Source organism: Anarrhichthys ocellatus, unplaced genomic scaffold (assembly GCF_004355925.1).
Source record: "Anarrhichthys ocellatus isolate YVR2014 unplaced genomic scaffold, GSC_Weel_1.0 scaffold20, whole genome shotgun sequence".
NCBI lineage: Eukaryota > Metazoa > Chordata > Actinopteri > Perciformes > Anarhichadidae > Anarrhichthys > Anarrhichthys ocellatus.
The window spans coordinates 390876-403992 of record NW_022280050.1 but is presented as its reverse complement, the minus strand read 5'-3'; the positions used below and the strand labels follow the sequence as shown (position 1 = coordinate 403992).

The following is a 13117-nucleotide window of genomic DNA, read 5'->3' as shown; positions in this document are numbered from 1 at the left end:
TGTGTGTGTGTGTGTGTGTGTGTGTGTGTGTGTGTGTGTGTGTGTGTTCAAACAGAGTATTAGATGGAGATAGATGTTAGAAAGCGCCTCATGGATATTGTGAATGGCTCAGAGAGCCAGACTATGAAAGAAGAACTGCCTCGTCCTTGATAATGTTGGATACTGATGATCATTTAAGGGCTGAAACAACACCGTCAGCTGGAATTGGATGGCCCTCTCTGACTTACACCCTCCTCTGGAAGCTGTGAGTGCTGCTCGATGACCAAATACACAAATAACCGGCTGAGTCAGTGGAAATGATAACAACTTTTAGTCCGTCTTGATTAGAAAATAGAGATCGGCTGGAATGTTCGGTGAACAGGATGTAATACTTCATAATGCAATTTGGCAGTTGCTACTTTCACCTTGTTGGCTTCTTTGGAAAAATATTGCTGCATCAACAAGTTGATGTCTTTTTAATGGAGCAATCATTTCAAGTAGCAAAAGTCTGAACAGTTTTGTTTAATTTGTGCTACCTGCCTTTGATTTCTGGTCATCTGTTACCACACAGCAGAATATCAGATATGCAGATTCTATACCAGCACTGTGCTATTTGATGTTGCCTTTGCTTACCCGTGCAGTCTGCTCTGTAACCACTGGTGCACCTCCACTAATTTAAAAAGCCCCCATAGTGATTTTACTCTGGAGCTGGGTCTGAGCCAAGCACTAAAACAGCTCATAAATGCTATTCTTTCATATCTATCTCTGGGATACACGTGTAGCAAAAAGCACATTACCAATCAATAGGCACTCAGGAGTTGCCCCTAATGCTTAAATTTGTCAAAAGCTTTGACAAACTCCAAAGTAGAGGTGCAGCAGGCCTCTGAAATAACAATGAGGTTTTCCTTTGTTCCCCAATCTTTCCACTGAATGATTGAAATGAACAACACGGTCGCGCCCATTTTTCTGCAACAGTGTCGTCGTCTCTGCAGGAGTTCAGACATCACCGCATCATATGGGCAGTTCCCATATAAGTCACTTATATTCCCACAGCACACATTCACGTGCCTGGCTGCATGTGTGCTTCTCCGTGTTTGTGAGTGTAAAGAGATTTATTTTTTTGTTATCGGCGGTTTGCTTTAAACAGCACTATTCTGGAGGCACAGTTATTTAACCACATAGCACTGTAATATATCACACTGTCTGCTTCTCAACCAGCCCAGCACCTTTAATTCCAAAGGGCACCGCCTGCTCCATTCCTTATGCATGGAAGAGTTTAATGCAGACTCATTTAGTGAACCCATTACACACACACACACACACACACACACAGGATTACACTTAGAGAGAGGCATGAATGTGTGTCTCACACAGGCCAAATATAATCCACTCTTATCTGAATGTTTCTTCCTGCTTCTTTCCACAAAAGTATTCCCCATGTTATCATCCTGTTCATAGGACGAGCTCCACATTAAAGCGTCTCATTTCGATGATGCTACGTGTGAACAACGGGCCTCCACATTTGCAGGTTGTTCTTATTTGACAGGATGCACATACATACCGCTGAGTGACATCACCTTCACTGTGTGATCCACCTTTTGACATTTTAGAATAAGCGCTGACACAGCAGACTGGATGCGACAGTAAGTTGTCTTCCCTATATTTACTGCCACTCAGGCCCTAGCCAGGCTCGTGTTGGGTGGCGAGAGAGAAAAACAAAGATGCATTTTCATGTTTAGTCAGCATAGCGTGGATGTACAGTCGTTCTCTCTTCCATCTCCGTACACAGATGGACAGAGTGGCTCACATAGGGGGAAGCTAGAAGCTGTGGGAATCCGGCTGCGAGAAGAGAAAAAGGACACCAGCTAAGGAGCTCTTTTTCAAGAATTTCACTTGGAGAGCAGGACTCTTTTGCCCACCCTGTGCATACACACACACACACACTATCTCTCTCTCTCTCTGAAACCATTTCTTCTTGCGCACTCGCACGCTTAGGTGCATGCACAGCAGCGAGTAGTTAGGATGTCAAACACACGCCCGCGCACACAGAGTCCATTTTCTGAAGTGACCACCCAGGCCTTGGGATAAGTGCTGCCCTCCCGTTTTCTTGAGTGGGTGCGCCCCCCCCCCCTCCCACCCTCGCCCAATCACTACCACCACCACCACCTAACCCTTCCAAGTGCCAGCTCGCAGGTTACCATAACAACCACGACCACTGGCACTCCACCAATTAGAAAACAATCAGTGTGGAGCGAGCGGAGTGCAGTGAGCTTGAGAAAGAGAGAGGTGCTGCGGCACAGGAGTGAAAGATAAACGGAGAGCGAACACCGTCAAGAGAGCTTATATGTGCCAATTATTGTATAATTCACTACAAACTATATATACACACAACTCACCTTTTACATTTCAGACACAAATAGATAAAGACCATGGTCGATATGAGAGCAGCCCTCATTCCATTGTTAATACCAAATTAAGCTGAATAAACATCTGCCCCCCCCCTTCTTAGTGTCACTCTATTTGTGTTTATTTTCGGGTTTGCTTGACTAAAGAGGATAAACATGTTGGAAGTGGTTTTGCCATCGGCTCACCATCTGCCACCGCGAGAAACTTTTGTTTGTGCTGGAAGAGCGGCCGCCCTGTTGCTGCTTTATATCACCCAGCGATGAGCTTTTCCTCTGAGATAAACCGTTACTGGAGCTGTGACGCAGTGTAAGTTGTAGAGTAGACCGCCATCTACTACACTGATGGATAAGCGCCTCATACAAACCCCTCCTCTAATTATCCGAACCATCCCTTTAAACCTGCATATATTGCTCTCATCTTATTTCACAGAGTACATGAAAGGAAACGGCATGCGCTCCCAAAATGTGCATTAAGGTTCAGCGTGGTGGAGCAGAGACCAAGAGAGGCTCAGAGGGAGCTCGTACAGGAGAGAAAGATGAGCTTTTAGCATTGCTTGGCTGCTCACTGGAGAGGCTTTCTTTCCTCCATGCTAATTAATCAGATATTCTTTCAGCTCAATGAGTGCCTCGCAAACAGTAATACATACTCACTGTCTTTATGCTGCACACTACACACACAAACACACACTGTGGAGGGAGCTTTTAGTGGCTGCCAGGTTGGTCTGTGCGGGTGCCATTTTCCACATCACTTTATTCTTGTAGGTAATTAGGTTTGGTGAGGTGTGTGTGTGTGTGTGTGTGTGTGTATTGGGGTTGTATCTTTGCTATCTTTTTGTAGTTTCATTTGGGCGGCTGTGGCTCAAAGGTATAGCGATATAACTCTTAACTTCACTAACTAGTTTTACTTGTAGAAACTTTCCCACACATGTGTTTGGCAGATCTGCAATACAACCTTATGTTTATTCTTTTTTTTGTTAAATACCTATTTTGTCATTTATAAATGGAGGCTTTATATGTGGAAAAAAAAATTTGCATTGTTATTGAAACTCTGTGGAAAGAAATGTGGAATTTCAGCTTATTTAACTACTGAAAGAAGCAAGCAGATTCAAGTACCATGGCGGATATGAGAGAGACGTTTGGAGTGTTGTGGAACTAAAGGGAGCTAAAACGGAGGGTTAAGTGGGATTAGGAATAAAGGGGGAAGGGGAGTTGAAGAAAGAAAACGGGGAAGGGGTGAAACAGAAGAGAGGTATGGAGAAGAAAGAGCCAGAACGAGTGTTTGGGGCCAAAGGAACAAATTAGCAGGAGGGACTGTTGAAAATGGGGGATTTTCTTTCTAAAAGCAGGAGGAGAGGGATACAGAGTGGAGAACGAGGAAGATAAAGGTTAGCGGAAATAGGGGAAACAGACAAAAGAACAGAATGAAAAGAGAAGAGGAGCGAGCTGTAGAGATTTGGGAGAAAATGGTTGAGGGTCAGCACATGTTTAGAGCTTAAAAAAATAAATAAATGTGAGAGATGAGGATGATTTGGAAGAGAGAATAGAGGCTCTACATTCTGTGGGCTGAAAGGACACATGAGTGGACCCAAGTAATTGCAGGAATGAGAAAAGAGGATCAACTAGTGAAGGAAAAAGGAGAGGAAGCGAGGGATTCAGAAGAGAGGAGACACCAAGTAGACGTTTTAGGATAATTCAACAGATGAGATGGGGAACGAGGAATAAAAGGGCGAATTAGAAGGAGAAAAGAAAGGGAAAGTGAACTGAGACACTGGCAGTAAAGAATGTGTAGAGGACTCAATGAGAAGAGGGGGGGGTGGGGGGGTTGATGAAGAGCAAACGAGAATAGGCCCGGAGTGCGTGTTTCGCGTACTCAAAGCACATCATTCAGCCTGGCTAATAAGAGAAAGCTCTCAAGAGGCACTCGTCTGCTCCATCCTCTCCTCCCCTCCTTGCTCCCTTTCCTAGAATATACCCGTTCTGGGTCGTCTCCCCCCCCCCCCCGTTGCACTCTTCCTCCTCTCATTTATGATTTCCGCCTCTCGTATTTGCCAAGTACTTCTCAATGAAAAGTAAATTCCATGCAAAGGACATCCGCCCGCGATGGAGCACGAACACGGTAAAAGGAAACACTGGCACGTACACTCCGGCTCTTAAAAGGACACACACACACACACACACACACAAAAGAGGTCAAATCTTTCATGTTGTTTCCATCTCTACAGATATTTGTTGTTCCTTTTACTCATTTATCTTTTACCTGTGTTCATATAGTAAGGATATGCATTTGATTTGATTTTAAGTAGTGGTAACCCGTAGCTAGTTTATATAGTGTGTGTATGTCGTGTGTGTCAGATTATATGTGGATGAGACTTTTATGAATCATACACAGTGCGTGACTGGCGGTAGTTGCTCAGTCCGTGGTGAACTTGGCTTGGGAACCGGAGGGTTCCAGGTTCAAGTCCCGTTCGGACCAAGTATGGATCGCGGGCTGCTAGCTGCAGAGGTATGAGTGTGCCTGCAGGGCGCTTCAAAGACTGCTCCGGAGGGGGGCGTACTGTGGCTGCTCTGGTGCTATGACCTCTCTGAAAAATGCATTTGCGTGGGAAGAGATACATTTCCACTGCCTTGTGTTGATTATTGTAATACGCATCTTAATCGATTTGTTTCTACGCTCTTTCATGTGGGAGTGGGTGACTTTTTTTGTGCAATACTTATGACAAACTGTATATTCATACCATTTAACCCTGAAGTTGTCACCACGCCTTTGTAGTCAAACTCATGTCTGGGGATGACGATTAAGCTGAATCTTGTTGAGAAAGGGTTGGATAGTTGTTATGCTTGAGGTTGGGTTAAGTTATTCTGGTTAAGATGAAGGAGGCAGCTGGTTTTGCTTTATTACATATATTAAATCTAATGAAACTACCCTGGTTGAGTCCACATGGCCAGCACATATTTGTATAACCAGCAAAAAAAAATTAAAAATAATGGAGAGCATGGAAGAGATGAGGTCATGTGAAGTAAAGGTCAGCTAGAGCGACTTATCAAACCTTCTGCAGTAATTGGAGAGATTCTAAGTGAAGCTAAAGTGAAGTGTAATGTGGCCTGTGACACTTTCAACAATGGGGACAAAAGTAATACATGGATGAAAAGTCACGATCCGGATCGTATCACGGATCGGAGTCACGGATCAAGGATCTGATCAGCACAAAAAAAGGAGCAAATATAACTTTTAGAGATCCCTTTCTGGTTTATTTTGGTTATAACAGCTGGTTACAAGGCTCCAGACTATGTTTTGTTGCAACCGTCACAACAATTATTTCAATCGCTCTGAAGTTAACCATCACAAATTGTAAACTTTATCCTTTTACTTTGTTATAGTCATCTGAAGTGTTTTTTCTTTCTTTCTAGAAACACATAATTTAAATGATTAGGAAATAAAAGATTATATTTTGTTGATTAAAACAAGTCTTGTCATTAATAGTTTTAATGATGTATTATAAGCTGCCTAGAGCTATTGTTAGGAAGTTAAACAGGTCATTATTCTCTCTATAATATATATGTTGTTGTGAAAACATCTCCTTCAATCAACTGGATTGATACTCACTTTAACTGAACACAGTTAGCAGTGCTGCTAACGTTACACAGATTGGTTGTTTACAATGTAACACTATCAGGGATCGCCGAACAGAAAGCATCAATGCTGATTTGCATATTTTTACTGGATATTGGCGGATATTTAATGTCAATAAAAGTGTAATTCGCTCATTAATCCGTGGTTCACGTGCGTGCCAAACCACAAGGGGGGGAACAGTACAGATCCACAATTGTCCGTTACACCACTAATTGATAATATATCAATATTGTGATGTCAGATTAGATATCGTCGTACATTTTGAATATCGTAATAAGGCTTGCATGCTGTAGGTTTTAAAGGCTGCTCCATCGCTGTTATGACAAACAATGTCCGGCCAATTGTAGAATCCCATCCGAAAATCTTTTTATGGATTGTTTTAAAGGCAATCAATTAAATATAACATATGACTGTTAAATATAACGCTGAACGATGAATCAAAACCTACAGGACAGCCGTTAACCCCTCGTGTCAGGTATACAGTACATCCAGCTTTAAAGAGATGCCATCCACAGCTATTGTGGTTGGCAGAGGCATCAGGCAAATTGGCCTCCAGCCACACAAACACACGCGCGCGCACACACACACACACACACACACACACACACACACACACACGGCTGTTAAAGTCAAAGGGGAATGTTGAGCCAGCCTGCCTACATGATTTTATGCCAGACCGTTTACCACCTGTAGCGCTACTTCGCTCTCTTTCTGTCACACACACACACACACACACACACACACAGAGCGCTTGTCAAAATAATGTTATGCCAGACAATTTTCAATCTCTACAATACGCACACGTGCACTGATTATCACGAGGATTGGATGCCAGCCTCCTCTGCCACTGTGAGTGTCTCTCTTGCACACGGCGGCATTTAGACAGCCAGTCTGATTGATGTCATGGCAGTCGATGGAGCACTAATTACGCCCCGTGCTTTGACGCCGCCACATAAAGAGAGGTGTCATATCCTGTCAGCTGCATTTTAAAAACACGTGTCACTTCCTGTTAGCTTGGAGATGAAAAGAGAGCAAAAGAGCAACCTGACAGCACATACGCTCCACATACACAACCGCACCGTGTTACCTTTCTCTCTCTCTCTCTCTCTCGCCGTACTCGCCCCTTTCTTTCTCTTCCCGCCGACCCACCTGCCAACATTGGTGATCTTTTGTTGTCAGACTTCATTAGCGGAGACGTCGGATAATTAGAGCCGAGCGCGGGTTTGGGAGATTAGGAGGAAGACGACGATGAGGAGCGAGACGAGGGAGCTACGGGCAGAGGCGACGGAGATGGGCAGACGATGAAGAGATTAAGATGGAGTGGGAGGGAAGGGGTGACGGCAGAGAAGATTACCTGCATACATTGTGGAGGGTAGAACAAGGCGAGAGAGTGGGCAAAAAGGATGAATGGAGAAATTAAAAAATAGATGGTGGAGTAAGAGTGACAGGAACTGTGAATATCTGCACTGAATGAGTCACAGAAAGGAGAAACGCCTGAGGCAAATGTAATGCATCCTGGAAATGTCAAACATGACCCAACGTATAATATAAAGAAGACTCACACCCGTGTCAACACATGACGGACAATAACTCGCATTGATTAAATTGTTTTTGTTACTCGCGACTAATCCTGTATTGGTGTGTGTGTGTGTGTGTGTGTGTGTGTGTGTGTGTGTGTGTGTGTGTGTGTGTGTGTGTGTCGAGTGAAACACAGATACAAGGTACAGGCAGAGAGACGCAGCATCATTGACCTGTTGTTGATGTAGCTGATCCTCGTCAGACACAGCTGATAACGATCCTCTGCTCGACGACTGCACTCGGGGGAAGAACACACGTTTATGGGCGGTGTGCAAAGAAGCAAAGACCACGACTCCCTCTTGTCACTATCGGTCAACTACGTTTGCTCTGTTGTGTTCCCGCACAGTTATCGACCGCTTGTCCCGTCACTGCCAGGAGAGGACACCAGCCTAAAAATAATGCAATCGTCAGCATTATTAGACCGCTCGTTTGTGAGTTCAAACGCTGACTATTATATGGTTGTATTTAATTGAATTAAGGGATTAGGTATAATCTAAATTAGTTCATGTAGTTCGTGGTATTGGTTGAAAAGGTTTTCAGGTTCCTGCCTTATGACACATCTCACAGGGAGTCTATGTCCATCTACTGTTGCCTTGAAAAGGGTAAGACAGTCATCTATAACGTTGACATTTGTAAAGCAGCAGTTATTGTTTGCTGCATTGATTAGCATCGGCAGGATGCAAAAGCACAAATTCCCTCTTTTCCATTTATATACAGCGTGCACCGTCTCTAAAGCTTTTTTAGAATCAATTGCAGTTTATGTTTTCAAGCTTTTATTGATTTTTCCAAATGGCTATCATGACTTTGTGTTTGTGCTAATGAAAGGAAATCCTGCTTTACTACTTCACTTCATCTTTGCAGAAGGTCAAGAGCTCTGCCATCGGTTAGCTTTTTTTATTATCCTTCTCTTGTCTTTGTTCCTTCCAAGAATGCAACGCTGACTCTCAGTCTCTCACGTGCACATGGTAATATTTGAAAAGTACAATTTGACTCCCTCTGGTACTGAATCTTAGCCCTCTATCCATCCAAGAGATGTCAATAGAACCTCACTAGTTTCTTGTTTTTCTACACGCATGCTAACACACACACTCTCACACACACAACATTTGCAGACATGTGATAAATCAGACTGAGCTGAGGGTGTGAATGACATATTCCCCCTGTGCCACATCTAAGAGGAGACCATACATCACCTGTATGTGCATCAGCCTGTGCGTGTGTGTTGCTGCTTGTGTGGCAGGCTGCACCAGAGCCATTTTGTGTCAGATTTATGGAACCTTTTAGCTCAAAGTCATCCGTTAGAGAGCACTAAAAAAAGCGTGCATGACCTGTCCTTTCTCCCCTTCTTTGTCTCACCCTTTGTCTTTAGTCTCCATCTCTTTAACTCTCCCTGTCGTTCTTCGATACATCCCGTATCATTTTATTTCTGATAAAAATATCAATAGATCTCCAGGTAGATTTTCCTTTAGATACCAGCCATGGTGTTGGTAATGGATTTACCACCACAACATGTTTATTTACATTATTGAAGTGGTTATTAAGTCAAGCTTAAAGTGAACCCGCTGATAATGCCTTTTCAAAGTATTTACATTTAATGTGGGCATTAGAGTGTAAATAAATAAAGCATCTTTCAAAGCATTTAAACTTATGCACAGTTTGTGCAGGATTTGACTGATTTCGTATCACGTCATTAAAATGAATGTTAAACAAACATGACCTATGATCACACGTCTCACCTTGTCTCCTGGCTTCAGCAGTAGAGTCTCACATTTAGATTGCTTGTGACAAAGATCCCAAAACTGATTTAAAAGCAAACCAGAAAGCAGCTTTTAAAGCGTTTACTTCAAGAAAGTGCACCTTTCTTAACCAGGCTAGTAAATATTTACAAGCTTTAATGACAAGGACACATTCCTTTGCTGTGGACATTGATATATTTAAGAGCATATCTCTCCATGTTATTAATGGAACAGAAGTCTTAATTATTAATAGCGGTATTATTAACAGCTCTGCCGGGTTTCTGATTCTCATTTTAAACATTTATAGAATTATTATTGGTGTGGCGGAGCTAGAGCAGGAGATTGATCTTCCTGTGTCTGTGTGTGTGTGTGTGTGTGTGTGTGTGTGTGTGTGTGTGTGTGTGTGAGAGAAAGAGGGAGGAGTGGACTGAAGCTCAGGCCTATGCTTTTATTTTGAAATATGCAAGCTTTATACACAACGTATTATTTTAACATAATACTCAAATATTCCAGAATGAATGCCATAGTTCTTCCCGATGAGAGATTTAAGTAGTTAAGTATAAAGAGAGCATTTCAGTTGCAAACATATTTTTGGTGTTGAGTCATAATGTAGTGCATCACTAATGCTGTTAGGCTATTACCATAGGAGCCAGCTCTAGTGGTGCTTAATGACCACGAGGTAGTTAAAAAGTGAAGTCATACAAGTCTGCTTTTTTATGGCGTACTTGTTTCTCCAATCAATAGCTTCCTGCGGCTGTGGTCATGGAACTATTTGCATAAATGTGTGTGTATGTTTTTGTGAGTGTTGTGTTATGTCTTTGTTTATCACATTTATTTATTCTTGAGCCCGCCCTCTTACTTTTATGCCGGGTCATAAATCTTATGAAGTGCCCTGTGTGTGTGTGTGTGTGTGTGTGTGTGTGTGTGTGTGTGTGTGTGTGAGTGTGTGTGAGAGAGAGAGAGAGAGAGAGAGATTTGTGCGCATGCTGTCTATGGACAGAAAATTAATGTTGTGTACATTTTATCACCCTATTCTCCCAGGCCCTCTGTCAATAATATGAGGGGTGTGTACTTAAAAGTATGTATGAGGTGTGACACAATTCATTCATTACATTACAGTCATTTAGCAGACGCTTTTATCCAAAGCGACTTACAATTCAGATTCTATCACATTTCTACACCGTAGGCACAGCTACGGGAGCCATTTTGGGGTTAAGTGTCTTGCTCAAGGACACATTGACATGCTACTAGTGGAGCCTGAGCCGGGGATCGAACCGCCGATCCTCTGATTGAAGGACGGCCCTGCTATCCACTTACCCACAGTCGCCCCATTCCTACTGCGATGCATAAACATGAAACAGCACAGCCAAAAAGCAGAGAGTAGAGCAAACCAAAGGAATACAGGAATAGAGAACATTTCACCAATGTCTCTTTAAATCCTCTCGTGTCTTTATGTTTCTCACCTTTAACCCTCACCCTCATCTCCAATCCATCCAAAGTGTGGAGTGGCACTAATATAAGAGAAAGGGAAGCCACTCACGACTCGTACACTTGGAACAGAAAACGCTTAAAAACACGTACAACAGGAGTGTTGAGAGACATCCGGTGTAATGAGGATTTCCACTTCATTCTTCATGCAAAACATGTTGTTGAGAAATCAGTATTTGGGTGAATACTTCTTTCCTTGAGAACATGTAATCAGAAAGGGGGGGGGGGTCAGAAGGTGAGGGCAAGAGGAAAGGGAAGGAGAGGGATATGAATTGATTTCCTATGAATGTGAGTGTTTATTTCCGTCTACGTGATACACTTGTGATGAGCTGCCAGCGTGCCTAAGGTGTTTCTCTGCCTTCTTCGTTGACATGGATTTACTTGATGAAATGTCTAAATACAGCAGCAAGCTCAGAGGCTCTGTAGTCCGAACCAGCATGAGCGTTTCATTTCCACGTTGTTAATGGCAGCACATTACAGCTTCACTCCTTCACATGTTGTATCTTTCACACACAGAGCCCATCTTGAATTCTTTCAGCGTTTTGCTAAGAGGTAACGCAACAAAATAGCTTCCAATGGCGTCCGGTGACAAAAATACTCACTCGGTGGTCCAGTTTAAAACTCGAATGCATAGTAACGCTTACACTGTGCTGTCTGCGGGCTGGCGTCGGCGACAGCAACTAAAACTGCTGACACTCATTGCAGCAGAGTGATCCCATTTATTTTGGCATGGGCGGGCAATTTGAGCAAAGGCTCCGCCGGTCCGTGTTTTCTCTCAGCAGCTCAGGTTCTGCAGGCTCCCCGCAGTCCAGATCCTCCTCCCTGCAGCTGCAGCCTCCATCTCGATCCCCCTTGGCCTTATGCTCCGCCTCAAATACATCAAAACTTAATATCCTTTTCAACCAGAACACTGTAAAAACGTATCCTCGTCCATAGCATCCTCCGCACCACATTTTGGGATGCCACCTCCGCTGTTTGAAACGTAGCTAGCTTGCAATACAAGCGAAGAAGAACAAGGAAGTTCTGTTTTTGAGCGGCATCTAGATCCAAGCTGAAATAGCCCGTCGTTCTTCCGTGCCTCCAACTACGTCTATGTCACGTCAAATGATGGAGCTGGATGCAGGAAGGACAACTAACTCAGCTTTCTTGGTGAACATAGCACACACTGAAGACATTCACTATCACCGCTGATCCTCGTGAAAGGTGGTGAAATTAGCCTTTAACGCCAAAGGTGATCGGAGAATCAAGTGGTTTAGTGTTAGCATGTGATTTCACTCTGCCCCAAATCTACTCTGTGCACAGTGGGTGTTGTGTGTTGCTGCTGCTGACACAGCTCTCTTACTCCTATAGGCTAGAATATGGAGCACAGATACACCCAGATGTGACCACACACAGATTGAGTCTAGATTGTGTGTTATTCTAATGCATTCCTCCGCACACTAGATACTGAAGATAACGTCTCTCGGCCTATAATATTACCCTCATTCCTCCAGTCAATTTCAAATGGAAGAATGAATGAAGGACAGGTGGCGCACTATACCTTCAGTCATAAATACTGTCACAAGTCAACATTAACACGTAAAAAAAAAAAAAAAGATTTGCAGATTTAAAACACTTTCTGTTAAACCAGTTTAGCAGAAAGTAGGACACCAAAGTCGGTGGATAAAAGTGGTACCAAAGTCATGTTTCCTGTTCTGAACACATGCAAAAGACAGGATTTGTGATGTGAGACGAGGTGTTATGTGTTTTCAGCGCTGCAGCTATTCTAGTCGTTCACACACCTCTCTGGGTTTATGATTTCAAAGAGAGGAATTGGAACAAAGGGTCAAGAGCAAAATAAGAGAATGGCTTAAAAAAAAAAAAAGAATTATAAACTTGTGCTTCTGAAAAGAGTTTACGTGTTGAAAATGCAAGATTTACTGTTTAAAGAAATGTTGATTTTCAACTTCAAATTAATGTTGTCATTGTGAAGGCAAAGATGTAGCTATATGTAAATGAGTTTTGTTGATGAGGTTTTTGCATTTTGTATGAATTCATTATCTTCAATTGCTGCGGGCTGTTTCAGCAGCCTTTTCTGTGATAGTTATTATTGTAGTAAAAAAAAAAATAGAATAGAAATTAGAGAATGAAATTGAAAACAGCCACTTCTCTCTGCTTCATAATCTGCTAGCAGCTTGAATGTGCCGCATTATTGTCTACTAGCATGTCGCCTTTCTGCCCAAAGTGTGAAAAAGAGTCATGCTAGTCTAGAGTAAGAGTTAGTCCAGTGTTTAGATTTGCATTTGTTGAAAATGTATTTT

The 13117-nt window shown here is 42.8% G+C and overlaps 1 protein-coding gene across 1 annotated transcript in view; it reads left to right on the top strand.

Moving 5' to 3' along the window:
- Window positions 1–13117, top strand: part of pard3bb (par-3 family cell polarity regulator beta b) — a 168759-nt gene that overhangs the window by 107004 nt on the left and 48638 nt on the right. The gene's annotated exons all lie outside the window — the stretch shown is intronic.